This window comes from Gallus gallus, chromosome 1, assembly GCF_016699485.2.
Source record: "Gallus gallus isolate bGalGal1 chromosome 1, bGalGal1.mat.broiler.GRCg7b, whole genome shotgun sequence".
Classification (NCBI taxonomy): domain Eukaryota; kingdom Metazoa; phylum Chordata; class Aves; order Galliformes; family Phasianidae; genus Gallus; species Gallus gallus.
In genome coordinates this window covers 114,465,262-114,476,568 of record NC_052532.1, presented here as the reverse complement: position 1 = coordinate 114,476,568, position 11,307 = coordinate 114,465,262, and the positions used below count along the sequence as shown (strand labels likewise).

The 11,307-nt window shown below is 35.4% G+C and overlaps 1 protein-coding gene across 1 annotated transcript in view; it reads left to right on the top strand.

Annotated features, from left to right (window-relative positions):
• The first annotated feature begins 6,103 nt into the window (after positions 1-6,103).
• The window catches only part of LOC101748044 (maestro heat-like repeat-containing protein family member 2B), a 50,253-nt gene continuing 45,049 nt past the window's right edge, over positions 6,104-11,307 (top strand). Inside the window, exon 1 of the mRNA XM_040649734.1 lies at positions 6,104-6,207. The gene's annotated coding sequence lies outside the window, so the exon portion shown is untranslated. The remainder of the gene's footprint in view (positions 6,208-11,307) is intronic.

Genomic DNA, 11,307 nt, shown 5'->3' with positions numbered 1-11,307 from the left:
ATCGATCACATAAGGAGGGGACTGGGAGGTAGGACACACTATTCACTGTTTTAAAGGTTATTATAGTGGGTGATTTTGTTAATCAGTTTTTCAGCAGGAGAGATGTAAGTTCAGCTACTGCTATTCAGGAAAACAGTGTTCAAGAAGACCACCTTAGGCAAGTGCAACTTGCACTGCAAGATCAGCTTATCTAACTGATGATAGTCCTGTTAACTTGGAAGTGGATATTAACAGCCTACAGCACCAGATTGTCTTCATGGCATTCTTATTATACAGAGATTTCATTCATCTGGGAGGGTAACCACTATCTAGCATTAATACCAGAATTACATGAAAGTATGTAAGTTGGAAAGTGATATTCTTGTGTGACTAGTGATAGGACTAGAGGGAATGGCTTCAAGCTGCACCAGGGAAGGTTCAGGCTGGACGTTAGGAAATACTACTTCTCTGAAAGGGTGGTCAGGCACTGGAATGGGCTGCCCAGAGAGGTGGTGGAGTCACCAACCCTGGTGGTGTTCAGAGAACATTTGGATGTTGTGTTGAGGGACATGGTTTAGCGAGAACCATTGGTGATGGTGAATGGTTGGACTGGGTGATCCTGTGGGTCTTTTCCAACCTTAGCAATTCTATGATTCTATGATTTATTATTAAGTGTTTACATGAAAGGGTATTTTAGTTCCAGAGGTTATTTAACAAAAACTGCATATAAGCACCTGAAAAACTTACCTGTATGCAAAGTAGTGATTTAGAAGTCGAAAATAAGGATTAGTATTTGTGGTTGGTCTTCAACCATTGCTCTGTGCCATTTTTCATTTGGAGTCATTGAATATGCTCTGCTATTCTGTATGTTCTATATATATGTGTTTATAAAAATGTTGTGTATGTATGTGTCTATAAAAATGTTAAACATGACAGTTGTATCCAGTATGGAGCATCAGAAAATAAGAGAGTAATTATATACTGATGCTCTTCTGTGCTGCTTCTGATATTTTTTTGCACTGCTGACATCAGCCATGGGTGAGGTCCATAACATGAAAGAACTTGTGGTCAAGGGAGCTGATATTTATTTATTTACTTTGTGGCTTAATGATTCCGGTATGATATGTCCAGAATAGTTTTTACACATTTTCGAACAGATGGGTATGATTTGTCACATCTGGGTTTATCCTACTGATTGCACAGCTTGGAAAAATTCTGGCTGGGTTGGGGTAATATGAATCATAGTTTCTCAAAATGATTTGTCACTGTTGTAAAACTAAGGAACAATCGCTTCTGATTGGCAATTTCTGCTAAAAAAAAAAAAAAAGACATATTTTTGAAGGAGCAAGACTGCTGCAGATAAAAACTTCAGAGTCCATGCAAGAATTGCTTTAGTTGAAGAAGCTTGGTCTACATTTTAGTAAATATGAAATCTCTGCCTATTACATAAGACTAAAATCGCTGTCTTCAGGTGATCCTGTTGGATGTACTGTGGAACTATTTCAGTGCCAGATAATAAACATGCAAAGAAATATTTAAGAGGCAACTTTTTTACAGTAATACTGGGATTTGGCCAAAATATCCTCTTTGTCCTCATGAGCAAAATAGTACAGTAACAAAATATAGTTGAGAAGAAGGAAGGAAACACCCTCTGTATGTCTAGACTTACATTTAAAATTCATGTTTTGTGCATGACTTACTTGATACCATCCTACTGGACTATTTCTGCTCTCAGATCATTACCTTGGCGTTACAGGTGAAACATGCAATTAAACCAAGTCCAGGTAAACTAGCTTGGGAGTGCCCGACCATGCTTAGGACTAGTCACAGTGGAGTTACACATCCACAGACCCTGCTGTTTCTTCAGAGAGGGAGTCAGGTTTCCATCAAGACTAAGCAGAAAGCAAAAGGCACTTACGTCGATTGACATCTTTAGAAAGCTCCCATTCTACAGAAGTTGCTGCTTGTAATGCAAGTTTCTGCTTCTCAATCCAGGACACATTGTGGCGCACTTCTTCTGCAGTTATCCAGTCTTTCTCCTTAAGAAACTACAGCCAAAGTTCATAATCCTTATAAATTAAAAATATATTTTTACATTAAGCAAAAACAAACAAGCAAACAGACAAACAAAGAAAACTGGCAATGATTTGTTATCAGCTTTTCTATCAAATAACAAATGACACCTTCTGGTCCCCGTCTTCTACTCTGAAAGGATTGGCCACCCACGTCTTTTTCAAGGGTGATCCTAATAGAGTGAGATGCAACTCTCATGAATATCATTCTGAGATCAATGTATTAACATAACTCTACCTTCAAGGCCTTCTACTTTGCCCTGAAGAAAAGTATCATTGCTGTGCATTGCTCTGTTTTAAGTACTTCAGTAAATTCTTGCTCAGTTGTATTTGACTGCTCTCAAACATAATAAACAATGCCACGTAACGTATTTCAAGTTAGGTAATAAATGAACTAATTGCTGAAATGAAGATTTATTATTTGAACAAGAATCTATAGAAACAATGATTTCATATGCATGAATTCATGGTATCTTCTCAGCTGTAGCACATCAGCATTTGCACATCAAAAGCTGAACCATGCTGTGCTTCTCACGAAAGGGAAAGAAAGAGACTACTAATATGTTTATGCAACAAGTCCACATCTCTCCACTGCTATCTTGATTAATAGAGTACCTGTAATTTAGGCTTAATTTAAGCTTTTGTCTTAAGGTTTCTGGTCAATGATGTTATTCTAGATCATTCCACTGTGTAAACTGTGATCAAATCAAAATGAAGAAAAGAATTTCCGTGGTTTTCTGAAACTAATGGCTTGTTTGTTTCTTTGATTTTCGCCATTAAACTAGTGATTCTACATTCATACAAGACCACATAGTCTACATGAGATTTAGGGCCCTTTTAAAAGTATTTTGGCAGAACACAGCAGAAGAGCAACCCCATCCCACTCCATCCCCCCAAGGCATTCAAGGTCCAGCATTTATCCTCAAATCAAGGCCATTCTGGAGTTGTATTGCTGAGGTCACTTAAAACTGTAGTTGCTTATTATAGTCTTAGTCACATGGGATCTATTCAAATAATAATTCAGGCCTTAACCGTATCATTTTTTTTCCAGATAATATTAGGATAATTTACAGCTGGGAAACAAAAGAGATTTAATGCTCTCAGATTCCCATCAAATTACACACCCTTGCTCTCACATGATCTCAATTTTCACAGAATGTAAATTGTGTTAGAGAAAAGTCACAGAATTTTTCTTATGTATGTCTTTTGGGTCTGATATAGGCCATTATTATGATTTATTTGTTATTTGTTGTGCAGTGACAGTATGTTTGACTTTTTGTGAACAAGATGGATGACGTTACCATTGTGTGACCTTGCAGCCTACGCTAGTGAGTTGATATAAGGAACAAGGGACCCCATAATGATATGCTTGCAGACTTGAGATACCTCTGAATTATTTGTGTTATGTCTCAAAGACACTTACAAGGTAGTTTTGTGATTACTACCAATCAATTTCCAATTAGTACCAATTAGTACCTCAGCTAAATTGGAGGTGGTGCTGTCAAACTGCCAAAATACTTCTCACAATTACTTCCTCAGAAAAACTCCCATCTGGGAAAGAATTAGATTTTTCAAAGCTTTTCTATCAGTAAGTCAAGCAACAACTATTAAGCTAGCTGACATGTTAATTCAACTGTATTGTAAAAAATCTTCATTTTTATCATATAATTTTGGATGATTTTCTTTTTTTTCTGTGGGTTGTAAACATAGGTAGCTCATCAGCATGCAGGGTTCAGCATGCTTGCTGCAAAAAGAACAGTCCCAACTGGTATTCACTTCCTCTGCAACAGACTTGTGACACTCAAATTGGAGTTGAAATTACTGGGCCTCTGAAAGAAGCCTCTGTCTCTGTGGATGGTATGACACAGTAAAGACCACAGAGATGAAATATCCTGATATATTCTTATATTGTTACACGTTTTCTTAAAGTACAGAAGACTCATTTATAAAGTGTTAGGTACAAGCCTAAAGTGAAACATTAAGAAGCTCTTCAATGCATCTGAAATACATAAATGAATGTAAAAGTGTTTAAAATAACTCTTTGATGTTATTTGATATATGATTGCTTACTGAAACCATGGTCACCATTTCTTGCTGTGCTTAGAAAAGGAAGCCTATTACTTCGCATTCAGTATAAAAATTGCTAAGTAAAATCTTTCTATAGTGATTGTTATATCTTGGTACTCAAGGAACAATACAAGATACTATTCAGATACTTTCTTTGCGCTGATGTAGCCAACTGAAATTAATGATTGTGCCAGAGAGCCACTGAGGTCAAAATGCAATCAATAGATAATAAAAATCCCTCTGTGTTCCACTATGAGCACTACTTAACTAGTTTTTCTTCTGTTTAAAGTTGAACATTGTTTCTTCTGTTACAGCTACATTGCAGAGATGAGAACAAGTACAATTATGATTATTGTTTTTCTGTTTTCTTTCCTTGATAGAACTTTGTAAATCTTCATAACACATGCCTTAAGTTGTTTCTTTTTCCAAAAAACAACCCTTCAAGTAACTATTTAACTAGAATAGCAACTCGTCAGGAACCAGAGCTCCAAACTCCCTATTTGAAGACTCAAGACTTTCCATTTAGAAGCTTGATATTCCAGTACTGATTCATTTAATAATTGCTTCTTGATATTAAAACTCAGCTATCTGCTTCCTATATCATCAATATAAAATAGATATTTACAGTTTTAGAGTTTTCAGTAGTTTAATACAATTAAAGAGTCGTTAGATGGAGACAATGAGATGCATAGTGGAGCACCTTAATCTGCATAAATTTGTGCCTTTCCAGCTTATCAATTGCATGGTGATTCTTCCTTTTTTTTTTTTTTCAGTCTGACTGTTAATGACTGCTGTATTAAATAAAGTCTTAAATAGCTTGCTAGGAGGATGCTCACTGGTCTCTAGCAGGCAGACTGAGTGTCTGCCAACTCCTTTGCTATTACATCTTAAGGTCTTTAGCTGTCTGAACAGCTGGATGATTGCATATAGCACTGGCAAGCAGCCACACTCCCCTCCAAACCCCAATTAAAACTGCTGTCACAGAGCTAAGAAAGCATAGGCTGCAGTTTTACTTTATGCAAAGATCAATGGTAGTCATTTTTTTAAATGATATAGAACTATAGTTTGTTATATGGCTGAACAAATATTTTTCTGTCTGTGACTGGTTAACAAATAGCCTACAGTCCTCCTCAACAAATTTGTGGCACATTGTTGACATAATTACCTTTCAGTCCATAGATCATGTGCAGCAGTTTTTTGCACATAACTGATGCTCGGGATTTCAGTTATGTTTATTAGCTGGAAGTGGAAACAGAGTACACGTGGTTGTTTTTGTTTTTTGGTGGTTTTTGTTGTTGTTGTTGTTTCTTCGTAGGAAAAGCATAGTTCTCAGGAAGTAAAGAAGCATCTTTAGGGTATGATTCACCCAGTCGATATTAGTAGGGGATGAATCACCCTCTAAACGTGTCTATGAAAGGAGCCCAAATAATTGACTAATCTAGATATCTAAATTTCAGACAGAGTAAGGTGATTCCCACTCTTAAATACTTCTGACAGACAGAATACAGTTGTTAATGGTAGAGCTGTTAATGGTTACTACAGACACATTATGACATAGTGTACCACTGTACCATGTCTGATTATCATTCAGCTAATCTTTTATTAGGACCCAAATCAGACTTAAAAAAAAAAAAAAAAAAAGATATAGAATCATATACAAATTTACTTATATTTAGATATATTCTTTTCCTTTACCATCTTTATTTTTATTAGCTCTTCTTTCATATCTGTCCTTGATGCTGTATGAGTCATAGCCTAACCCAAGTTAACAAAATTTTATTCAGTGCAAAAATGCTACAGTCTGCAGTGTCACTCTTTTTTTGATTATATTATAATATTGTGTATGTGTCTAAGCCCAAATTACTTTCCTCATCTCTGCTGCTGGCAAAACATTAAAGGAGCTTGATATTGTTTAATCCAAAGTATCTTTCCTTTACCTGTAAAATTAAACAGTCATCTTTCAAAAGAATTCAACTAACTTAAAGATTATTTTTTGCAGATTGCATTTTCTTTTCTGAGTTGGCAGAAGTGTCTACTTATGCAAATTAAAACCCTTCCCATTGCCTCTTATGGGTGCAGATACATTCAGGTATGACACTGCTTAACAGGAGGTCTTTAAAATCTTCAAACTCAGTGCTTCCTAGTCATGACATGAGTAACTGCTGACGCATAGGTAATTGCTGCACTGTGCTGATGTCCATATTGGGATCTGCCATTTTGAGTCTCTTGTAACTCAGCATAAGCAGAATCAAGCAATTGGTAGTGGAAGTTCTTTTCTACAAAGGCACTAGTGTTATATCACAGCCTATGTGAAGTGACTGTCTCATGGCTGGGACAAGGGACAGTAGTAGCCATTTTGAGGGCATTCCAGTATCCCACAGTAACTCAGAATTACCTTCTACAATTTTTTTCCAGTATCTCACAGTAACATAAATTAACTCTACTAGAAACATACACGTAAAATTGTAAAAAGCAAGGAAATGCATGTCTTTAATTCTGCTTCATTGTATTGCCTTATTGCCACTTTGACATATAAAGAATTAGAATAAGACATAAAACATGTCTAGAAAATAAAATAAAACACAACAAAAAACCAGACATGCCTCTTTCTTTTATATGAACTGTGAATATGGCACTATTTCTGCTTCTCAATAGTAGGTCAGTCCGAATCATTGAATGCTGGCTTTTTTTTTACCCCTTGGAGAGACTTCATCTTGATTGTCCGCTGTTACTTGTTCAGGAAAAGCTCCCCTAATGGTTTCCAGTGCCAAACTGACCTTTATATTGTGTTTATTATCCTGTCTGTCTGGTATAGTACTTTTCATCTGCCATATCCTTTATAGCTGTCTGTTTCTTGTGAGAAAGGTATGGTTGCTTGCCTTTGATTTTTTTTTCTTTTAATGCTCTTATTGAGAAACATAACCTATGAATAAAGTAATCAATGATGTAGACTTCTGAGATTAGTTATAAAACCTTCCTATAAAAATACCTTCTCGTACAATTAGTTTTGTGACCAAACCTTCCCTCAAAAATACCTCAAAGTAATTTTCCATGCTTCATGTGTGACAAGAGAATGACCTTTTGAAAATGAAAACTTTGGCCAAGAACATGTTATCAGTATTAACATTTCAGAAGATACTTAATTACAGTGATGAAATGAGGAAAAAAAAAAAAAGCCAGACTGTCGTGTGAGCAGACTTCAGACTTCAGTGAAGTACCTCTACGTTCCAAAAAATAGTTTGAATTACTGGTAGGAAAGAGGATAATTCACATTTTTTCATTCCATTGAGAAATTTTATCTTTCTGAGTGTCCTCAAATGCTAATTTAGACTGAAAAAATTCAGTGTTAAGAGATTCCTATGGCAGCAATGGTAAAAATTATAATAATACTAAATCAGTTTTGATAATATATTTTAGTTTTTTTATTCATTGATGTATTTTATTCTATCTTATCAATTTAAATACAAGTATATAATGACCTATGGAAAAAGAATATACTTTAATCCATTGGATAACACTAAGATTCAAGTGATCAGTCTATTTGCATGCTAAAACATACCTACTTGTCTCTGTTTAGTACTGATATTGCTTCTGTGCAGAGCAGTATTTCACAAGCCAGGATCTAACTGTATCAAAATGTGGGAAGGAAATTCTGCAAGAGCAGGGTGTTAGGGAAAATTTCTGTTGGTCTTGTTTCTATTCAGACTAAAACAAATACCAGGTGAAACAGGAGGGATAATAAAGACTTTCATTACCAGGTAAAAAATGGGGGAGTTGGGAAGATGAGAGACAGAATGAAAAAAGTATGCAAATTCCTTCAAATCTCAGGAGATGGACAAATTTTGGATAAATGTTTCAAGAGTGGGTGTGGATGCATGAGCTGAAATGCTTTCTGTTAATTATCTCTAATTTCATTCCCTACCTCACTTTGTGATCCAGGAAGTCTGTTCTTCAGCATGAGTCATTTTGTCACATTCCAGATCTGAAATGAATAAAACTATTAACATTTATTGTATGCTGTAGTTTTGCCATATCTTGCAAACGTCTATTTTTTGTATCTGTTGTCATTGACTGGAGTAACAGCTGACAGGGGAAGAATATATGCCTGTTCACAATATAGAGGAAAACAATAGTACTCTTTACTCACTTCATAATAAGAGCTCATTCCAGTTTAAGATTCCTTAAAATGTAATTTAATCTGAGCAGGAACACAGGAAGAGTCTTTTATCACTGACTTCTGCAGTGGAGATGAGCTGCAGAGATGTTCCATAAAGGTTTATGAATGAAATTTACTTTATGTGGTCTTGGCTGAATCTGAGCATCAGAATCTCTCATATTTTTTTGGATACAACCCGTAGGAAAGCCTGGTCCAAGAAGGCATTACAGTTGATACAAGAAAAATATGAACTAAACTTAGGTAACTTCTCAGAAGAAATTATCTTGGGAGGATGCATTCTTAGAAGTAGAAAGCTACATTAAAAAACAACAACAAACTCAGTAATTTACGATTAAACCTAATCTCCCCAAATGTTCCTTGCTTTTAAATATATATATGTATAAAATAGACCGTACATATATAGTATCTTTTTAACAGTATTTACTTTTTAACAGTATTATCATCACAGAAAGGTCAGACCTCTGTTTGTTGGGTTTTTGTTGTTGTTTTTCCCTTGGGGAAGGAGATTGCCTAAACTAAATAGGTCTTGTTAGGGATCCAAAAAGATAAAAGATGTGATTGTCTAACTGGAGAATTAATTACAGAAGAAAATGAAGGTAATAGCACTTCACAGAAGTCAAAAGGCCAATAGTTCATAGAACGTGTAAGCTAAATACAGCTCCTGTTCTTAGATCAAAGAAAAGGTAGATCAAGTTATTAGGTTTTTTTTCAATGCTAATGGAGTAATTGATGTTTTTTGGGGAAAAAAAATGAGGCAAATTTTGCAGAGCTTCCTTTATAGATGAGAGAAGATGAGGTGAAGATCTTGAATAGATGAGAGCTTGTTAAACAGAGAAAATGGAAAAATTACTAAAAGAAGAAAGAATGATTAGCTTAAGAAGAAAGTTAAGTTTAACACAGTAAGATTGAGAGGAATTGAAAATACTAAAGGAGAAATTCTGTTCTTATGTCAAAGTGCAGGTGGTCTATCCAAACCTAGTTGGAAAAGGAGGAATTTGCTGCCTTAATGGGTGAAATGTAACCATACCACAAGTATACCACCAGCAGAAGGAAGGTGGAAACAAAGCATGGTGTTCTACACGTTTAATGAAAAGTCATGTTATTCCTAGGAGCTCCTTTATACTGCATCTACGCATTGAGTCTCACTCTACTCTGTAGTCTCTTTTGGTATTGAAATCAACCCAATTGATTTCAGTGGTGCAGATATTGCTTTAACATTTGAAAGTTCATCTTAGCCAAAGGCACTACTGCACATCATTCAGATCTTGCTATATAAGAGTAGTTCTTGTTTGTCCAATAAATTTAGTAACCCAAGCTGTAAGTACCTGCATCAGCAATTTTAATATTAGAATATTTAGACTACTTTGAAGTCTAATTTCTTTACTTTTGGACTTAACAATAGCTTTGAACTAAGGAGAATGTGTCTGCTAAGGAAGCCTAATGAACTGCTATATAATGAGAATACAATAAACACGATACACACCAAAAGTGCACCTGTATGGGAACTGTTGAATCACAGCCTGAGCCTCTGATTGATCAGCTGAGGCAAACATTGAGTCAGCAGCAGGAGCACAGGTGAAGGCAATTCACCTGTGTGACCAGAAGGGGTGTAGCCAGGCTCCACCTCTCCTATACCTCATTTAAGAGCTGACTGCTACTGAGAAAGGATCTCTCTCTGGAGATTGCTCCTTATGGAGTTTCTTGTGAACCTACAACACCAGTGAGCACTTCCATTTTTTTTATGATTATCTTCCTTAATGTGATAATCTTACTAACTTACTAACTCTGTATAGTTATTGATCATCCAATGCTTTACAACATCTGTATTCTTATTGACCTTACATGCACCTATATCATAATGATACAAATTGTCAATGCGATTTAGCTGAACATCCAGATTGCGCTATTATGAATTAACGTTAATGAGAGGTTTTGTTTACATGGTCAATAGGTTACTAGTTTTCTTCAGAAATTTAATAATCTATAAAAATCAATACAGAACACTGTTTCTTTACTTGCTGCTTTGTAGGTAACCATATCAAATGCTGCCTTTAATAAATGATTTTTAGTGAATTATGATTAAGTTGATTACTTATTACACTTTAAATTCATATAGATACCTTATCTCAGTGAGCTTTGTAGAGAAACCTGTGGAGAGAGAATTTGGTTACTCTCTGTTGGTTGGAGTTACTTCTGTCCCAGGGTGCCACTGTGTGAGGTACCTTCTTGTCAATCACACTGCTGTGTATGTGGCAAATGAAAACACATCCTATAGCTTCTCTGTTGATTTGCCTGCTATGGGTCTCATGCTGAGTAGCCTTGTCATCCGAACTGAACAAGTGGGATCTTTTCATCACTCATGACCTCTCCTTGGTGGCCTATTTGTTCCTAGAAGTCTATTACAATAAGTGTCTTATTAAAATAGATTAAGTCCTCTCCAACTTTACCCTACTGCTACTAAACTATAAATCTCTAGTTGTAACTACTTTATTTCTGCTGTTGTCTGTGCTCTGTTAAATAAAAAACTTCATAATATACAGAGCTAATAAGATGGATGAAAACTCTCCTGGGGACTTTTGTGATCTGTCAGAATTCAGCATAACCAGAGGACAGATGATAAATATAAATGTATAAAAGTGTTTGAAGAAGAAAAAGAGGTCTATTTATTTAGCAAAGATTTGGAAATGTTATTGAATTTTGTTGCATGAAAGCATTATCTACCATGGCTGGTTAGAGCTCAGTATTGCACAACTAAGAGTGATAAATGAGAGTCAGCTACAAAATAATTGTTAGGTTATGAATGTCCCTAGAATCCATGTATGGGTTTGATAATATTAAATCTCTCTCTTCTCAGGTATTTATATATTTTATGAGAAATTGAGATAGATCAAGCCCTCACAAAATTATCTAAATAAAAGCTATTTTTATTTGTAATCAACGACAATGAACTCAATGCTTTAACGGAAGGGATATTCTTAAACTTTGCTACCAGTGTTTCATTCAGACACAACT